This window comes from Equus asinus, chromosome 4, assembly GCF_041296235.1.
Source record: "Equus asinus isolate D_3611 breed Donkey chromosome 4, EquAss-T2T_v2, whole genome shotgun sequence".
Classification (NCBI taxonomy): Eukaryota; Metazoa; Chordata; class Mammalia; order Perissodactyla; family Equidae; genus Equus; species Equus asinus.
In genome coordinates, this window is record NC_091793.1 from 70,642,547 (window position 1) to 70,663,170 (window position 20,624).

The 20,624-nt window shown below is 55.2% G+C and overlaps 1 long non-coding RNA gene across 1 annotated transcript; it reads right to left on the bottom strand.

Annotated features, from left to right (window-relative positions):
- Positions 1-12,994: 12,994 nt before the first annotated feature.
- Positions 12,995-16,981, bottom strand: LOC139045183 (uncharacterized). Its single transcript, XR_011503073.1, has 3 exons — positions 16,836-16,981; positions 16,641-16,736; positions 12,995-13,173 (listed from the first exon to the last, which is right to left on the bottom strand). It is a non-coding gene; the product is annotated as an uncharacterized lncRNA (long non-coding RNA).
- Between the last annotated feature and the right edge of the window lie 3,643 nt (positions 16,982-20,624).

Genomic DNA, 20,624 nt, shown 5'->3' on the forward strand with positions numbered 1-20,624 from the left:
GAGCATGTGGGGAGGGCCGCAGGAAGGAAGGGGCTGAGGGCATGTTGTGAGCCCAGGTGTGGCGGCAGGAAGGCCAGTGCACGTCTGTGAGGCAGTTTCATGGTCACTCGTGGTCTCTGCGTGCCAGGCTCTGGGAGCCACAGTGGGAGGCAGCCCCGGCCAGGAGGGAGCTCACACCCAGTTGGGGAGACAGGTTAGCCTACTGGTCCTGGACCTTGAGTGTACATCAGAATCCCTGAGGGCCTGTGAAAACACAGACTGCTGGCCCCACCCTCATCATTTCTGCTTCATTGGTCTGGGTGGGACCCAAGACTGTGCATTTCCCACACATTCCCAGGGGGCTGCTGCTGCTGCCGCTGGGCCCGCGAGAACACGTGGAGAACAGTGGGTTGTAAGATGCAGCGAACGTCCCGCTCGGCCATGTAGAAACCAGATCAGAGAAGGCATTGTGAGGAGGGAGAGCGTTTTCACGGACAGAGAGCAGAGGAGGAACTTGAGGGGAAACAGCACAGAAGCAAATCGCAGAGGGAACCCGAGGGGCAGGGCCCCTTTGGCCCAGAGCTGGCGGGAGGTGACTGCAGAAGGCTGGTGGCCAGCCTGCCAGCAGCCAGCCTCAGCTGGGGAGAGGGCACCTTCTCCTGGAGCCACAGAGGCCTTCTCAGCTGGGAAAAGCGGGCTGAGATGCTAGATTGTTGGAGGAGGAGATCAAAACTGATGATGAAAACTCAGATGGCACTTTCCAGTTCGCAAAACGTTTCCCACATTAATGACCTCACTTCACCCACCCAGCAACTCTGAGTTCTGACTCAACATTTCTTACCACCCTTCTCCCCCACTTGTTACAGAAAAGGAAACTGAGGCTGAGACATGAAGTTACATGTTCTAGCAGATGGCAAAGGCAGGTAGAGCCCGGACTGGAATCCCAGCTCTCAGCTGTGGTTAATTCTATGATCCTACCGCCTCCTCAAAGCTCAGAGTCGAGCAAAGTCCTTCGCCTGTTCCCATTAAATAAACGTCTTTGTCATGTTTGCACAGTTAATAATGGCAGGAAGTCAATCTGGCCACGTAATGTGAGAAAGGCAATAGTCCACGTCAGGAAGTCCTGTTGCATAGAGGCCCTTGGGAATGTTAACTTTCCCACTCTGACCCCACCAGCATCCTGACCTTCTGCACAGTTGGCTTCCTCGGGCAAAACTGGGCCAGAAATGCTGGGCCCGTGGCCAGACTCTGACCTTCGCCTTCTGGTAACGAAGCATCTACTGCAGGGGAGGAGGCAAAAGTGGGGCCACCAGGAGGCTCCGCCTGCTCCTGGACCCGTCCTGCAGGTGGGCCGTGAGTGACCGGCTGGGGAAGGAGGGAAGCTGCCAGGTGCTCAGACACGCTCGCTGCACGGTGACAGACACCTGGCACAGGTGTCCCAAACTCTCTGGGTTTCCAGTTCCTGGCCTGTAAGCGAAGTAAAGTGAAGTGAGGTTTAAATACATGAACTGGCACATGGTTGGCTTCAGCCAACCTGCAAGGGGTCCTCTGCTCTCTCCTGTGGGGGCAGAGGGGGAGGGAGCAGCCTCGGTGTAGGTCAGATCCCCGAGGACTCAGGAACTGCAGAGGCAAATCCCTTGGCGACTCCTCTTGTGGAGGGCGCCTAAGCTGTGCCCACACGGTGGATGACGCCATCGACATGCTGGTTCTTCCCTGGCTTATTCTTCCGTTCAGTGATCTTAATTTACAGCAGGTATGACACATTCATTCTCGCACGCCATTACCTCACTTCTTCCAGCAAACGGCTCTGCAGCTTAGGTGGTAGCATTCTTTATTCAATTATCCATTCTCTCAACAAATAGTAACAGAGCATCCTCGAAGTGCCAGGCATGGGGAGGTGCTGGGAACACAGACACGGTCCTGCTCTTGAGGAATTCTCCATCTGTCAGGGAGGCTGACTCTGATAAACAAACCACACAATAAATTAGCTAATTACAATGATGGTAAGAGCTTCACGGGGGAAGTGCTAGATGCTAAGAAAGCCTCTAAGGGAGATGTGGTCAAGTCTGGGTCCGTGAACATCATCTTGAGGAGGTGGTCTTTGAGCTGAGAGCCAGCAGGGGTTTCCCTCTCCAGTTTGGCATAGTCCCCACTTGGCCCATTTGCCCTACAACAGTAACTATGGGGCCCTCTGGTGCTGAGTTTGCAGCTTCTGCTTTATCCTCCTCCTGTAGCTGTCCTTTCTTTCATGATGGCAACCTGACCCAGAACTCTAGGTAGCGGCCGTGGTGTCTGTCCTTGGAGGCAGACATCTCCCTCCCAGACTATAATCTCTACCTTCCGAAGGTTCAGCAGCTGGTTCCATGCTCCACCAGGTTTGGGCAGCTCTGCTGCAGAGATCTCAACCCCTTAGTGTCCTAATTCCCCAGCACACCCCGCCCTTCATTCACTGTCCTGTGGAAGCCAGTGGGATGACAAGATGCGGCTCCCAGCCTTCCAGAGCTCACAGTCATGAGGACGACAGCATCACGGAACCATCCTGTAACCTGAGGAAAGACTACAGAGTGCCAGGGGGGCCCATAAGAGACGCCTAGCCTGCCGGGGGTGGAGGAGGCTCCCTGGAGGAGGGGATGCCTGAGCTGCGTCTGAAAGAATGAGGACCAAACAGGGGCAACGTTCCAGCCAAGGAGAGCAATGAGTACAGAGGCTCAGAGGGCGAGGGAGGGGGTCGGCGGGGCAGGAGGGAAAGGCCTATTCTAGGAATGGCAGATAGAGAGTAGAATGTAAGGGCACTTACCCAGTTGGGAGCATTCAGGAAAGCTTCCTGGAAGCAGTGGCACATGAAGTGAGACAATCTGAAGGACCAATAGGAGCTGGTGGGGGGAGAGTGAAGGATGCTGTAGACACTGAGAAAGGGAACTGTGTTAGTTACCCATGCTGTACGAGAACTCACTCCAAAAGGTAGCTACTTAAAGCAGCAGTAACCATTTATCGTCTCTCATGGTTTCTGTGGCTCAGGAATTTGGGAGCAACTTGGCTGGTGGTTCTGGCTCCGGGTCTGAGGTGACATTCCTCTCTTGGCTGGGCTTACCTGGGGCTGGGGGACCTGCTGTCAAGGTGGCTCACTCACATGCCTGGCACACTGGCACTGGCTGTTGGCGGGTGGCCTTAGTTCCTCACCCGGTCTGCCTCTCCACAGGGCTGCTCAATCCTCACTGAGCGCAGCCAGAGCGAGGGATCCCAGAGGCCAGCGTGACAGCTGAAATGCCCTTTGTGACCTAGCCTCCTAAGGCACAGACTTCTGGGTTATTCTGTCTGTCACATAGGGCAGCCTTGTGGCAATGTGAGAGGGGACAGGGCCAGGACTGGGTGAGCAAGTGAGGTGCTCGCCTTGTGTGCAAAATGTAAGGGGGCACCAAAAAACTCAGTATTGCAGGAATTTTTTGAAAAATCAAAATTAGTAGAAAACATCCACCATGAACAAAATAGCCACATTTTAAATAAAGACAGGACCCAACAGGGTGGGGATCAGGGGAAGGCGAGAGAGGGGTGTTGGGCACCCACAGGACTGGATCCTGCACCAGGGCGCGAGGTCCTGGAGGCCAAGACGGTCGCGGCCATACTGGAGACTGGCTACCATGGGGCCTGGCCCACGAGACACAGACGGCTCCCCAGGCTCCACATCCGGGAGCTTGGGGGTCTCAGATGCAGACCAGACCCGAGGGCGAGGAAGAGAGTGGTGGAGAGACCTGTTTCTCCACTGAGAGTCACTGAAGTGGAGAGAAAAGATCCACACACAACTCAGATAAATGGCAACCTCGTTTCTGGGGAGCTGGGGGTGGGGGCTGTGTTAGTTCCCCAAGGCGACCGTAACAAATGACCACAGACTGGGGGCTTCGGACAGCAGAAATGTCCTCCCTGATGGCTCTGGAAGCCAGAAGTCTGAAACCAAGGTGTCAGAGGTTGGTTCCTTCTGGGCGCTGTGACGGGGAGTCTGCTCTGTGCCCCTCTCCTGGCTTCTGGTGGTGGCTGACAGTCCCTGGCGATCCTGGTCTTGTGGCCACATCACTCCCATCTCTGCCTTCATCATCACGTGGTGTCCTCCACCGGCCTGTATCCAGATTTCTCTGTCCTTATGAGGACGCCAGTCATTGGATTAGGACCCACCCTAATCCAGCAGAACCTCATCTTAATTTGACTTATTCAAAGACCTTATTTCCAAATAAAGTCACTTTCACAGGTTAGGACTGGGGGTTAGGACTTAACTAGATCTTTGAGGGGCACCACTGCACCCACAACAGGAGTATAGGATTATTCTAATGGTGGGTTTGCTACATCATTAGAATTGGAAGGAAGACAAATATTTTAAAATTCACATTTCATGCATCTGCTTTTTAAAGCACTAACAGGAAGCATACATGCTTTTGAATAAAAGTGAAAAAACAATAAAATATCTACTTCCATTCTGTGCTATGATCTGATGGGGGAGAGTAACAGAGAGTGCACGAATAAGGGGGAAGGGGATGCAGGCCCCACGGAGGCTGAGGCACAGCGAGCAAGAGAGGGAGGACCGCGGCCGAGGCTCTGGGAGACAGGGTCCCTCTGAGGGCCTTCCAGGGGCCTGCCGCCAGAGACTTCCAAATCCCCACTGCAATTTCACAACAAATGGCATAAATGGGGAACTCCCGTTTTGCTGCTCTATTCTCCAGCTGGATGACCTAGTAAAGATGGGATTTGGCCTGAAGGTTGGGGAGTCTCCACTCCTGCTCCAGATATCATTGTTCAGAATTTATCAAGCATATTTATCAAGCAAGTGTCAACACTGGGCACATTGGAAGGGATTGGAATGAGTTTCAAGTTCAGGGATGGCAAACAGCTTTTCGCTCACATGCCTCCACTGGAAGCTGTCCAGGGCACTGTGGGAAGAGGTCTCCAGGCTCGGAGAACCACAATTGATTAGTTATGTCTCCCTCGGGTGTGGGAACGACAAGTCGTACCTTTGCATATTTGCTATTCTAGATCGAGCACAAACATTGTACTTTGAGGGTGGAAAAACAGACCAAGTAAGAGAAAATAACATGTATGATGTCTCATTGCTAGTTCAGACTAGAAGCCAGATATGCTCTCATTCCCCATGCCCCCCAAAACTGGATTCTCTCTCCTTGTTCTTCACATCAGTGAGTGGCAACTGCGTCCATCCGGTTGTCTGGGACTCATCCTCAGGACCCCCCTCTCCCATACCCTGCCCGCTCGGTGGCCACTCCTCTTCATTTCCCCCTTAACATTCTCTCGAGCCCTCCACTTTTCTCCATTTCTCCCTTATCCTCCTAATCCAAGGTTCTCAGCAGGGGACGATTTTGCTCCCCAGAAGACATTGGCAATGTCTGGAGACATTTTTGGCTGTCACAACTTGGGTGGGGAGTGCTACGGGCAGTTAGCGGGTAGAGGCCAGGCTGCTGCTAAAGATCCTGCAGTGCACAGGGCAGCCCTCACGACAGAGGGCCCCACGTCCAGCCCAGAATGTCCGCAGTGCTGAGGCTGAGGACCCCTGCCCTGGTCCATCGCCTCCTGCCCAGACAGGCTCAAGTGCCCATTGACCAGGCTTCTTGCCTCCATCTCGCCCCTGTGGTCCATTCTCTGCTCAGAAGCCAAAGCAATCTTAAAATATAAATCCTAATACTACACTGCCAGACAGATGGCTCCTCGCCACGGCCCAGTGACCCTGTGTGACGTGGCCCTGCCTCTCCAGCCACCCCTCCTTCTTTCCTCCTGCTCCACTTCTGTGCTCAGGTCTCACTGCTGCTTCCTGCCTTAGGGTCTTTACAGAGGCTGCTCCCTGTGTCGGAAACACCCAACCCTCAACCCCAACTGCTTAGCCTTATTAACTCCTTCTCATCCTGCCCATCTGATCGCTTCCCCAGGGAAGCCCTTCCTCGCCTCTGGCCCTCTTCCCAGCGCTGACCATAGTCTGTAACTGCTTATTCATCCGTGAGAGTGCCTCCTGACCGTCCTCCTCCCCCAGGGCGTCAGAAGTCCCCCATAGGCAGGACAGCACCTGTTTGGACAACTCCCACGTTTTCAGGACCCAGTATTGTATCTGCATCCTCCTTAGCTCTCAATAAATGTTTGTTAAATGAAGGAATGAAGGAATGAATGAATGAATGAACAACCTCAGGACTCTGGACTCTTTGGCTCTGTATTCACCCTCTTACAACCAGGGGCTCTCCCTCTTCCTTCTCTTTTCTATTTCTCTGCCCTTCAAACTTTGCCTTCTCCCCTCTCTTTCTCCATTAACTGTCATCTTATACAGCCAAGAACTATGTGTAAGTATTTATTGTGCTGATTAAATGTCGTTCTTTGTGAAACAAATTCAGTTGATTTTCTTATTTGCATATCCTTCAACTGATGTTGCCAGGAATGAAAAACAGTCAAACATAATGAGCCATCTATGCTGGATGGACGCCTGGCACTGCCTGAAGGCAGGCACTGGACCAGGTGGCCTCGGGCTGGGAGTCAAAGTCAGTGGCCAACAGGGCTCCAGCCCCAGTCCCAAAGGGGACACAGTTACTGGCACCCTGGCAATGAAAGCAGGTCATTCTCTGGCTCTGCCCAGGGCTGGCATCTTCTCAACCCGCAAGTCTCAATCAAATGTCACCTCCTGAGAGAGACCCTCCCAGACTGCCCATCTAACATAGCCCAAAGACCAAAAGCGGTCTCAGGAGGCAGAACGCAGGGCTGGAAAGGTGCAGAATCCTTGGTAACATTGTGGAATCATCCAGCTGCACACTTCGTGCCGTGTGAGACAGTGAAATGTCTCCATGGGTCAAGCCGCTCTCAGCCAGGTAGGTGTCTGGTGACCTGTAGCTGAAAGCACTCTGACCCATGCCGTTTTTACACGCATCCGTCTGCTGGGGCTGGCATAACAAGGCTCCGCAGACGGGGGCTTAGACAACAGGAATGTGTCGTCTCCCCGTTCTGGAGGCTGGAAGTCTGAGATCCAGGCGTCGGCAGCGTTGGCTCCTTCTGAGGGCCGTGTGAGGGAAGGGTCTGTTCCAGGCTGCTCTCCTTGGCCTGTGACGTCTGTCTTCTCTCTGTGTGGTCACTGCGTCTTCCCTCCGTACACGTCTGTGTTCAAATTTCCTCTTCCTATAAAACACCCCTCATACTGGGTTAGGTCCCACTCTAATGACCTCATTTTAATTTAATTACCTTTTTAAAGACCCTATCTCCAAACACAGTCATATTCTGAGATGATGAAGGTTAGGACTTCGACATATGAATTTTGGGGGTCTCATAACACCACAGATCCAGAATGATTTTCCATCACACAAGGCTGGCTCCTGAGGATGGAGACAGAGAGCAGGCCATGGAAACCGCCTTCTCCAGCCTCCTCACAGTAGGAGTTGTTGGTGAGAGCACCGCACGACCCAGCCAACAGCCCAGGGGGAGACAAAGCAGGAGTGAAAGCTTTTCTCCAGGACTTAAATCTCAACAATCAGGGGAGAAAGCACTCCAACAATGATAAGAACCACGGCAATGACTTAGGGACCACTACCCACCACCTCCATGTGGCAGGCACTGTGCTCCAGGCCTGGTAAGTGCCACTTCCAACAACGCAGGAGGGAGGCCTGCTCCTCATCTGTGACTAGGAGACCGAGCTCAGACCTGTTTGTCACATGCCGAGGGTCCCACGGCTGGAGTGACAGCCATGGAGGTGCCTCTCCCGTCTCCTTTCAAGAGAGAACCTGCCTTCAGCTGTGGGAGCACAGGAGCTCCCCATCCCCCCAGCCTCAGTGCAGCACCTTCAGGATCCACCTCCACTTTCGGGGTAGCCCCAGCCAGGGCTTGAGTTGGGGGGCAGTGACTAGGGCCTGGCTCACCCATGGACTCCTCCAGGGGCAGTCTGTGCTCTGAGGCTCCCGCAGACCTGGCTGAAGCTGTCAGTCTGCATGTGGGGCTGACGCCCTCCTGTCCAGTCCTGCTCCCTGCGCCTTTCATCTTTCACGGGCCCCCTCACCCCGATAACCCTCTCCCACTCCTCACTTTGTCTCAGTGTCCGCTGCCCAGAGGACCTGGACTGCCCTGCTGGGGAGAGCAGACCAGGGTTAGACCCATGACCTCCCCCTGCTCAGTCTTGAAGGCAGAGGCTGGAGGGTTTCCGAATGAGAGATGGAGCTGGGCTGGTGAGCCCTGAAGCGTGAAGTTGGTGGTCATTTTCACCTAGACGAATGGGTGTGTAGCCAAGGTACCCAGGGTTGGGGGTTGGGAGGGGTTGGAGCAGTGAAGTCATTGCTCAAGGTCACCAGCTGCTTGGTGATAGAACCAAGGCCAGAGCCCCAGGTCCCCGAGCCCCATCCAAGCCCCTTGCAAGGGTGTGGAGCGCCTGCCCAGCCATACTGACTCAGAGCTGCAGCCCTGAGGTACCGCGGAGGAGGGAGGGGGCTGGGAGCAGGCTGGGAAGCAGAGAAGCCTGGAGTCCATCACTGAGCTGCAGAAGCAGCAAGGGCCCTTTGAGGCCCTTCTCCAGGACCTCCTGATGATGGAGAGCCATGTCTCCCAGCAGCAGAACACAGAGAGGCAGCAAGAGGTGGTGGAACAAGAGGGCCTTAAGCCCTACCCCTCGGTCTGCATCGACTTTCCTGAGTGAGGCACGCTCCTCATCTAGAGTGGGCAGAAAGCCCCCTTCCTGCAGAGGAAGCTCCTGCCCTGGCCCATTCTGATCATGCCACATGAGGGCCTGGGCACCGGCCTCCCCACGCACTGATTTATGACAGGGACGGCCTGAGATCTCGCCAAGGGGCTCTGCAGACTGACTTATAGTCCCCACCATCTCTAGGGCTAATTCACATTATGGCCAACAGGCAAGAGGATGGTTTAGCGGCTTGAGAAATCTCTTTGGTTCAACAGACACAAAACACAGCTGTTTATATTCCAGGGGGCTCTCCAGTGGAATCCCCCTCTCCCTCCCTCCCTGTGGCTGCTGGGGTCTGGATGACAGGGTATAACAGGGCACAACAAGCTCTCCCCAAGTCTGGGGGAGAGCAGGCGAGGGCAAGGGGAGCCTTCTCATTCTAGCTCCCACGGTTGGGGGGGTGGTATTCTCTTGCCAAGGGTTCAGGGCTAGATTGGGGCCCTCAAAACAGAGGCTTAGCTTGTCCTGTGGATGAAGGGAGACAGTCTGCCCACTCTCATCGCGGGTAGCCTCAGCAGGATGCTCCGCAGAGCCCTAATGCTCACCTGCCTGCCCAGCTCTTGGGGCAAATTTTTTGAGTTGAGTATCTGCCCTCAAGGCCACCCCCCTTCTCCTTCCACCACCGCCCCAGCAAAGACTCCACTCCAGATCTTTTCACAGACAATACCAGCAGCCCACTGGCACCGGGATTAAGCTATGAAAATGTGCGGTGTGCGTGTGTGTCTGTGTATTTTCAACCATCATGAGCAGACAACATGGAGTCACACAAAGCAAAGATTCGGAACCAGTCAGATCTGGCTCTGCTACTTCAAGCATTACTCTCAGAGCCTTGGACCCCTCGTCTGTAAAATGGGGTGATATTGCACCCTAAGGTTCTTATGATTAGATGAGACAGTGCAGCAAAGCACTTAATCTGGTGTCTGATTAGGACTCAATAGACTTATTAATATGCATGAGGAACAGGGAAACAGAGGGCACAGGGAAGCCCTATAGGCAGGAGCTGCCTGTTCCACTGACATAATTGGGCCCCCTGGCAGTCTACAATCCTGAACACTGGTCTGACTGCTATAGTTACTCACCTGGCGTCACTGAAGAATTTGTATAAATGGAATCCTTTTGCACACACACCCTTGCACGTCCACGTGCATAAGCTCATGTATTTGGACACATGCCTGCATGCACACTGCAAATCACACTCTATCACAGAGATGTTTTGCATACTTCTACTCTTGCACATTCAGATGCACGCACACATATACATGCATGCATCCCATGCATGCTGCACAGAGTCCTGCAGCCACATGCATGTACACACACCTTCCCGTCTGCATGCTGCACACGCGTATAGAGTCCTGCAGACACATGCCATATACACACGTGCGCACATCCCTGCACACACACACAGGGTCTCATGCCTCTGGCACACATACAGGTACAGAGGAGTAGGCAGGCAAATGCCGGGTCCAGACTCGTGAGCATGGTCAGCTCTGAGATTAGGGCCCAAGGAAAGGAGGGAAGAGGAGACGTCTTTAGCTGCTGAAGGACATCTTGAAGTAAAAATAGCCCAGCTTGGCCTGCCAGGAGGAGTGCTGGGCAGCTGGGTGGCCCTAATGCCCCGGCACCCCCTCCCACTTCTCCCGCCTCTGAAGCAAGTCAGAGGACTTGCCTGTGCAGCCCAGATGCCACACGAAGGGGCTGCGGTGAAAGGGAGGGACACTCCCTGCTCACTCTGAGGCCCAGGTGAGGGCAGATGGCTGGAGAGCCGGAGCTGGAGGGAGCCCTGCAATTGCCCCCTTAGCCGGTGAGCCATCTGAAGGGCATGATGACCCATAGCCTGGCGCTGTGCCTGGCTAACTGCTGTGCTCCTTCTAGTGCAGGTAGGGGGCAAGATGCCAGGGTGCGAATGAGGGACCTGGCTAGGACAAGGAGAGGCCGGCACTTGGGCTTCACACTGGCTGTCCTGTCAAGAAGAGTGTTCAAACTGTGGCAAGTGGGAGCCTGGCTCCCACAGGTCCCACCTAGGACAACCTGGGGAGAGGGAAGGGAAATTAATACCAATGCCACCATGACTAATTCAACCGCATGTCATAAAACATATTGCAATCAGTACATTGCACATCTCACATAGGCGAATTTTATTGTATGTGAATTATACCTCAGTAAAGCTGTTCTCATATCTCTTCTCTCTCACTCCTACTCTCGTGCTCTTGTGTCAGGCACTTTGCAAGTCTTTCAAGCGGACTATCTCACTAAATCCTCCCCCAAACCCACTCCACGTGTGAGGGAAGGTGCAGGGCCTGGTTCAAGGTCGTCCAGCTGCTCAGTGGTGGAGCTGGCACCAGACCCCACTTAGCAAGACTGGTGGGCTGGGTCATTCCTTCTTCCATGTATTCAGTCAACATTCATTCACTGAATCTAAATGTCAGACACTGAACTGGGCTAGGGGTCCCTCAGCTCCAGCATCCAGCAGAAGCATCATCAGGAATGCCAATTAAAATGCTGGTTTTGTGACCCGTCCTCTCAGCTCTGCCTCAGTGGGCAGGGCCAGGTCTGCGCGTAGAACCCCAGGCTTGGCTGGAGGACCCTCGGGGCCAGGTTCCTGGCTGGGGGAGGGCGGAGGAGCAGCTTCCTGGGCAGCGGGGCAGGACGAGGCTGAGTCACAACGCGTTTGTGCTCAGGTATTAATAGAAACATAAAATCCCACATCAGCCATTTCTTCCCCCTCTGATCAAGCCGGGATGACACGGGCAGCTCTTCCGAGACTCTGACCTCTGCAGCATATTAAACACGAGGCGGATGGGTCACATGGACACCTCATTAATTCGCCTTCACCGTGGGGGGGCGGGGACTACAGAGGGCAGGCCTCTCCATGCCGCAGCGCGCTCAAGGTGAACTGGTGACCGCCGCGGAGGACGAGGGGGAGGGGCAGGGGTCCCAAGAAGGGAGGCTTCTGGGAACGGATAAATGAGCGCATCCTCTGTTTGCCTGTGATAGTTGCGTCCAGGCGAGCCCTGGGAGCTGGGGAACTTTGTTTGCCCAAAGCCTTAAACAATCCCCCTGCAATCGTATTTACACTCTTCATTTGCTCAGCAAACCTGCCCTTGGAAATAGCTGTGGGGTGAACTTGGGCCCAGCTGCTGGTGGAACTTGCCACACAGCCCTCATGAGGGCTGCTGGGGGCCAGCACCAGCTGGAGCTGGGGCTCCAAGTGGACACAGTCCCCAGCTGGATGCGTGCGCACGCACACACACACGCACACGCACAAACACCTCACCTGACCTTATCTTGCCAGGCAAGTGAGAGTTATGCTTCCTAGTTCAAGTTCATTCTGCCTTTTAGCTATGTACCTGACTTTTCAAAGGTCAGAGAGGCTGCAGGGCTGTCACTGCTCTCAAGAGGACACTCCTCTCTCCCCCTCTTTGCTAGGCTACAGAGGAGGTGGCTGTGCCTCCAAGGCCTGCTGGTCCCCCAGGGTGCAGGAGATGGGCCATCCTGCTTGCAACATGTCCTGCAGTCCTGTGGCCAGGGGTCCCATGGTCTGTTCACGGCACCTAAGCCATGCAGGGCATTGCTCTGGGCCCTGCTGCTGGGTTCCCCACTCTGGGGCTGCTGCCCCGAGGGCTAGCTGTGACTCCCCGACAAGCCCTGGCGTGGCTGGCTGCTCTGCCCTTCGTGGCTATAGGGCTGATGGCTTGGCAAGTTCCCCAGCCACTCTCGGCTCCTTTCTGGTTCCCTTCCACACAGCCAGGAGTCTAGGAGACTGAGGGTTCTAGTCCAGGTCCCTGTTACACTTCCTAAACTTGTGTCCCTGCCATTTCTACCCTGGGGGGCAGTCCATGTTGTGGAGGTTGGGTCTGGGTTCCAGAAGCACAGGGGACAGGGGAAGGGGGGCGTCCTCCTCTTTGACCTCTGAAGTTTGTCTCTTGCACTCTCCAGGGGTCCAGCCTGGGCTGCCAATGGCATTGGGTCCTGTGGAACCTGGCAGCATCTTCAGCCTGATGTCCCTCTTGTCAGGCTCCAGGTCACCTTCTTGTCTCCTTCTGTGTTCTCTCTACCCTATACCAGCTTAGAGCAAACCTCCTGGCTCAGATCTCCAGCGTTGCACGTGATTAAAAGGACCATGTGCAGAACTTAGAAAACCTTTACTCCTGCAGCAAAGCCTGGCTTTCGAAACGCTCGTGCTGGGGCTTAGACAGCCTCGTCTGGCTTCGTGCTCACGTTCTCTCTGTGTCTTCTTCAACCCTGATCCTCCTCGAGGCACTGGGTGCCTGTGCCAGGCTAGCAGGAAGGTAATATATAAGGAAATGAAGAAAAAACACATATGTCCCACTTTTCTCGATGTATTATTCCGTTACATATGTGTATCTGCCCTGGGGGAGGTCCTGGTAAAGGCACAGGGCCAACACAGGAGTGAGCGGAGTGGCTCCATCGGAGCCTGAGGAGCTGCTGGCATCTGGACCAGAGGGCAAAGGAGGGCTGCCCCTTAGTGAGTGGCCAAGCACCTGTGACATGGGAACAAGAAGGCCTGTGTCACAAAGGTATGAAGATTAAGAGATTAAGCTCCTGATGTAGACTAGGGGCCTCAAGAGGTGCCCCCTACCCCTTACTGCTGGGCACACATCAAGATGCCCTTGCCTTGCTCCCTCTTGAGCAGTTCTGAACGCCCAGCTAGACCACATGGGCCCTGAGAACAGGAGTGTGCCCTGCCTTCGCCCTCAGAGCAAGCTGCGGGGGGTGTGGCGACGCCCAGGCGGCTGGGGGCTGTCCCCAGATGTGCAGGGCACGAAGAAATCCTCTCCCAAGAAGGGGTTTTGATGGAAGGACGAAGAAGCCCCTGCCTACGGCTGGAGTCAGACATCTGAGCTCACGTCCCACCCTACAATGACTTGCTTGCTTGGCCCCTCCTGCCTCAGTTTCCCCATTATACCATGGACATCAGGCTGGAGCTAAAGGGTGTGGGAGCAGTGGGCCCGAAGTGCACCACAGTTAGGAAATCAAAAGCGATCTTTTCTGGCTGCTGGCGAGGGTGGCTCGCACCAAGGTCAGGATAAACCCTCAGAGTGTTTTGTTTGGCGCAGCCGGCTGGCCGTTGCCTCGGTAGCTGAGAACATCAGCTCTGGTCACGCTTGCCTCCACTCCAATCCTATTACTCCGTGCGGTTGGGCTCCGAAAATAGCCCCTGTCAGCCCCATCATCACACTTCAGCGTTTCCACCACCGGCCACGTATTGTCCTGGGACACAGTCGTCGTTAACCTCTCCTCTGCCAGCAGGCCCACGCACCTGGGCTGAGAGTCCACCTTTGGGGAAATCGTTTCTTCTCATTCCCCACCAGCATTGCAGGGGGAGCCAAAGCATGGGGCGCTGAGGTGGACTCCGTGCCAGACACTGTGCACATCGTTTCATTTTAATTCGCACAATGAACTCCCCTGCAAGGTAGGGATTTCTACCTGCATTTGGTGGAGGAGGAAAGACAGGCTCAAGGAGGTGAGGAGACTTGCCCAAGGTCATCCAGCCAGTGCACGGCCGAGCCCAGGTTCAGACCAGGGCTGTGCGAGTCCAAGACTGGCTTTGTCACTGTGCCCTACAGACACCGCTCTCTAGACCCAGCCACAGACATCCTCAAAGCCCCCTTGGTTAACACACCCTGGCCTGGCAGCACAAAGGTATCTGAAGTGTTGGAATACAATGCAGATTGCAAGGTCCCAGCCCCAGACAACCTGACTCTGTAACCCCGGGCCGGGCCCAGGAACGTGTGTTTTTAATCAGCATCTCCCATGAGTCTATATCAGGGAGCCACAGCTGTCCTGGGCTTCTGCAGGTCCCACAGGGAAGGAAGGAAAACTGGACATTTTTGTGCCCAGGATGGTATCCAGCACATTCACAGACACCACTGTATTTTTTTTCATAACAAGTAGATTTTTCAGATGAGAAAATGGAGATTCCTTCCACTGCACCAGATTGTCTCTCCAAAGAAAACAGCCAACAATTTTACAGCAAAGACCATGCTGGAAAATGGATGACTGTGTCACACAGACCTGAGCGTGGCGTGGGCTCCCAGGAGGAAGGCAGCTGGGGCAGCGGCTTTGAGCACAGGCTTTGGGACCAGGCAGACTCAGAATTGTTGGAGGCTTGAGTGAGATGGGGTGGGTCATAGGGCCAGGCCAGGGCCCTTCACTAATGATAATGTCTGGAATACGTGAGGCCTCCATATGGCAAGACTGCCCTAAGAATCTTCTAGTTATGAGCTCGCTTAGAGTGTCAGGCAGATGTTGCTATACCCCCATTTTACAGGTGAGAAACAGAGGCACTGAGAAGTGACTTGGGACTGGAAGTGGGATGGAAACCAGGCATCTGGCTTCAGAGCTTTTGTCTAGTGGTCATTAGATGTGTTCTCCCCATGACGGAGTCCTGGGATGACTGCTAGCGAGCCGGGCCTGCCACTCAGACACCCCAGGGTCTCTATCTGCACCTGCAGGACTGGACCAAGTGCTCCCAGGCCCCTTCTGGCCCTGACCCACTGGACGAGGCACCCTGTTGGGGCCTCCTTGCCACAGTCTTGGGACCAGCTACCCCCGGGTCCGGCAGCCCAAGTTCATCGTGCACCAGGCTCCCCTGGCTCCCCAGGCTGTGTCGGGCCAGACTCCTGCCGTGCCAGGCTGCTGACCTGCCACACACCCCTTCCAGGGAGCATCTCAGGACAGCGACCTCCAAACCCGGCTCCTGCTTCGATCCTCTCCTGGCTGGTGTTTGCTTGCGTACTGTGGTCGTTTGAGTCAACCTGCGGGTGGACCTCAGAGAGAAGGAACCAAGGGCTCTGAGCCCTGTGTGACGACCCTGAAACCACGCTGAGGAATTTCAACAGTCTCTGGAGCCTCCGGAAGCTTGGAGTCTGATTGGCTCTGAAACAGCTCTGCTGTTGGGAGGGAGAGCATTTGCAGTAAACTTGGCAGGACTGTCTAGAAATAACCTGGGCTGGTCGGTGCGCCCTCTGAGCTCTCAGGCTGGCGTGCGGGTGAAACGGGAGGATGTCTGTAGAGCACCTAGCAGAGGGCCTTGGCTCGCAGTAGCCACTGCTAAGCCGTGGGTGCCCTGGACGGCCTCCACCTGCCCCCCAGGGCCTCCCCTTCCTCTGCTTCTGCTCTGTGCCCCTACACCTGACCAAACAGACCGCGCCAATGGGCTCCCGGCCTCGGGCGCCCTGGCAGGAGGGAGGGGCTCCCGCCCCGTGGAGTGGCCACAATCTGGCTGAGTCCACTGCTGTCGGGGAGCTCTCTCCACTCAGCTCTCTTGCTGGGATCTGTAATGTTCCTTATACTCTCGTCCCTTTAGGCCTAGAGGTGAGGAAGGATCCCTCATGGTGACCTACGCCATGGCCTTCACTTTGTAGATAGTCCCTTTATTAAACTCTAAGTCCTTCTATCTTGAATGCATAATCTGTTTGCTTCCGTTATCTTGACAAGTCAAGTAGCTAAAAATATACAAAACCAAACAAATAAAAAAATCTCAGAGCTTGAGGCCCGGAGATGGGCGACTACCTGCTCAAGATTTCCCATGAGTTAGTGGCCTGCCTGGGCCTGGGGCAAGGGGAGCTCAGTCTGCCCTCAGGGAAGGACCTCAGACCCAGGGCAGTAGCTCTGGGCCCCGGGAGGCCTGGGGGTGAAGGAGGCATCCCTCACTACAGGCCAGCTGTCTCCACCCTGGCCAGAAATTGAGGGACGATGGAAGGGCCCCTTTTCTTCAGAGGCTTTTGTAGGGAATTGTGACTTTGTCTCTGTGTTTTCTGTCTGCTCCACTCCCTCTTTGGGGTCTGTCCCTTCTTTCCCTTCTGCTAACAATCCATGGGCTGGCTGAGGATGCAGAATGGCCTGTACCCGTCTCTCATCCATGTGAGGATACGATAGAGCTCCCACCCTGAAAATAACACCCGCTCAACAACCCAGACTGACTGCTACTTATGACATGGCTTACCTGAAGGCTCTCGTCATGCTTGCCTTTCCAGGGAGGGTGTCCTGGGTGAGCTGGCAGCACCGCATGAGTTTATCAGAGCTCTCCCTGAGAAGGCACCTTGATGAAAGGAAGATGTTTTAGTCACAGCTCTCAACCAAACTTACTCAAGTCTAAACAGGCATCAGGAACCCACTTAACCTCAAGGCCCCGGGCTACCTGCTGTAGGGCACGCAGTGTCCGGCGGGGCAGTCTCTCTCCATTTCTTGGCTCTGTTTTCCTCCACATTGCTTTCTGTTGCCAGCAGGCTCTCCCCAGGTGGTGAGAAAGGTGACTGCCCCAGCTCCAGGCTTACCTCCCACCTGCTGAGAAACCCCAGGGAGAGACCTTCCTCACCCTCCAGGTCCAGCGGCTGCTGCATCTCACTGGCCTGCCTCAGCTCCCACAACCTCGGTGCCCAGGAGATGACTGGGCCCCAGACACGCCTCTCCCTTACCAGTGAAATCCGCTCCCCAACCACAGGCACTGAGAGTCGGGGCGGTATGGACTCAGGGAGGACGGGGCTGGTGCTTCCCATGTCTGTCCCAGAGAAGGAAGCGAGCAGGAGACCCCGGTGCCCGAGCAGGAGGGAGAGGCGGGCTTCAGGAAGCAAGGGAGAGACACTTCAAGACGCCTAGCAATTCTTGCTGTGCCGGACCCACTCCCCTTGGACCTTCAGGCTTGGGCCTACGTCCTCTCTCCCTCCCTGGCCTCTTCTGACCTTCCCTCCTTGTCTCCAGGTTCAGGCTCTTGCAGCCTCGTGCCCTCTATCTCAGCATCCTGCCTGGCACTGGATTGGCTGTTTATGGTCTGCTCCCCTCCACCAAATGGACAGCTCCCCCCGGCCAGAGGATGTGCTGGAGTAAATAACAAACACTTCTCCACAATCTGAACTTAGTATTATTTCTCTCCCACACATAGTGCAACATAGATATCCCTGGCTGGTGGGCGTCCCTCCACGTGATGGTTCAGGACCCTGGGGCCTTGGAGCAGCACCCACTTTGAGGCCTTCTGAGATGTCTGTACATGTGGCTTGTGAACATTTGAAATGTGGCTAGGGCCTGAGGAAGTGAAGTTTTAATTTTACTTAATTTCATTTTAAATAGCCACGTGTAGCTAGTGGCTGCCATCTTGGCTGGCACAGCCTTGGAGTTCTCCCCTGGATCTTCTTTTCGTGTGTGTGTGAGTGAGGAAGATTGGCCCTGAGTTAACATCCATGCCATTCTTCCTCTCCTTTGTATGTGGGTCGCCTCCACAGCATGGCTGATGAGTGGATTACATCCGCACCTGGGATCCAAACCTGCGAACTGGGGCTGCCAAAGCAGAGAGCATGGAACTTTAACGAGTTGGCCACAGGGCCAGCCCTTCCACTGGGTCTTCTGATCCCAGCTGGAAGATGGAGAAGAGAAGTAATGGGAGAGATGGTTTTGCGACAGGCCTGGGAAGTGGCATTTGTCTCTTTTGCCGACGTTCCATTGGCAAAACTCATCGCTTGACCACATCTAACTGCAGTGGAGGCTGGGAGCTGTCATCTCACACGGGGCCCTGGAGATGGGGGCATGAGTTTTGGTGGAGTGTTGGCAGTCTTTGCCACACACTGTACTGAGGAACAGTACCTGCTCTGTACCTGTTGCTTTTCAGACCTGGCAGTGCCTGGCCGACGTTGGCATTCAGGAAAGGGGTTTTTTGAATGAATAGCTGTGAACATGAGTAAGAGTATGTGTATGGATACCCATGTGGATGACACGGTGGAAAAGGAGAGGTAGGGAGGCTCCCAGGCAGATTTTCTCTGTGCCCCAGGCCACTCTGTGGTCCCAGTGGCTGCCGGGAGTGCCACGCTACCTCACTGATCCCAGATTCTCCCTTCCTGGACCCAAAATACAGGGCAAAATGCAAGCCTCAACCACAGGCAAATAGCATTCATTTAAATAGCAAATATTGACCCTGCAAGGAGATAAGCAGAATACAAAGGGCAGAAGCACCATGGCCTGGCGAAGTGTGGCTGGGCTGGTCTCAAAGCTGGGACCCTTGGGTCAGGGACAGAGGGGGGTGACGCCTTTATCTGAACTGGTACAAACCAGCCACCAGCGAGGGGTTTGTGGGCTGTACTCCAGGAACCAGGGTCTCTGTCAGAGATGAGGGTGGCCATGGAAGGGATCCCGGGGCAGGGAAGGCTTGCAGGGGGGCCCCGGCTGGGGGTCAGGGGTTCTCAATTCCTGCCCTGGCTCCATCCCTAACTTGCTGTGGGCCTGCAGGCAAGTTCCTTCTGCACCCTGGGCTTCTGCAGCCTGAACGCGAGGCCCAGACATAGGATTTCCAAGGCCCCTGCAGCCCACTAGACCTGAGACTGACTCTTGCCTCTGCACCGGACAAGCTGCACAGACTTCAGCAAGGCCTTTGACCTTCAGTGGCCTCAATTTGCCCACCTAGGAAATGAGGGGAATGCTGCTCCCCTGGGCCTCTGTGAGAAGGCAGCACAGAGGCCTGGACTTATGTTAACAGTCAGAGCAGCAGGAGAGCACCCCGCCCGCAGCATTGAGGACCTGGGTCTGCGGTCACAGGAGGTCTGTCTCCCTGAAGGAGACTGGGAGCTCCTCCAGGAGAGAGGCATGCCCGGTGGTGAGCAGTTCTGGACATGGGTAGGGTAAGCCTGACTTGTCGTGTTGGCCAGCTTTTGTGGTGTAGAGACGGCCCCCCCCTCATGGCCAATATCAAGTCACTGTGATGTCACTGAACTCGGAGCTGGAAAGAGGTGTGCACAGGAGCCTCAGGCTGGGGCCTGCCCCAGGGTCATCCCAACGGGCAGCACTGGGTGGGATCTCCCCTCTGTTCAGGTCAAACCCTTTGTGAGTGGTTGGAGCCCCTGGAGCAGGCCGGGGCATCCCCGGCCCTGCCTAGCAGCCAAGCTCAGCTGACTTCCGGCCCTCTGTACCGCGGTGGAGACGGCAAGCCCCTGCTGGCTTCAAGGAGGCCCCCGGTGGGGAGCTCCAGTGGGGCTCTGCATGGCATCCACTATGGGTGGGCTGGGCCAGAGGGTCCAACACAACTTTGCTGGCATCCTGGCACCTCTGGGCACCTACTCAGGGTCTCTCCAGGGTGACCGGTACTTGGGCTTCTTCTGTGGCAGCTGGCTTCACCAGAGGGAACAACCCAAGAGAAGCAGGGGAAGCTGGGTGGCCTTTTCTGACACAGGCCCAGAACTCAGTCAGCATCACTTCTGGCCCTGGATCCAAGAGGGAGGGGAATTCAACGTCACCTCCAGTGCAAGGGCCCAGTGCAGAAGAGCGTGTGGGGTGGGTTACACTGCTGCGGCCACCACAGGGGAACCCTGCAGCTGAGCTTTCATCAGTTCGCTGCCTTTGGGGCAGCGTGGGCAAGGGTCGGTTTGGAGGGTCTGATTCAGAAAGCACTACTAAGAAAATGCTGGGTTACAACTTTCCAATAACATGAGAGTTAAGATTATTTGAGCACTTGCTTTGTGCCTGGCAGGGACTGTCCCAGGCGGATGCATGGGTTGTCTCATTTCTTTCTCGCCAGAACCCTACGGGGTAGGGACTGTTATTCCCCCAACTGTACAGGTGGGGAAACTGAGGCACATAGCAGTTAAACAGGAGTCCCAGTAACTTCCCTGGAAGAAGTACAGGCAGGATTCAGACCCCACCATGGGGTCCTAGAGCCCAGGTGAGCCCATAACCATTGGCCCTTGGGTTTCCTTCCCAGGAAAACCATAAAGGAGCAGCCAACCGGCCCCCGGCTGACCACAGGCCTGCTGTCACTACATCCCCGAGCCCCTCTGAGCCTCGGCGGCCTTGCCCATGAAACGGGATAATAGTGGCCACACCTGGGCTCGCCAGGGGATGAGACGGAACCGCGTGTAGTAGGTGCCAGGCAGGTTGGTGTAGAGCAAACATTCGCTTCCCCTCCTTAACCCCCTCAGGAAGGACACTTGAGGACGATGCACCTAACGAA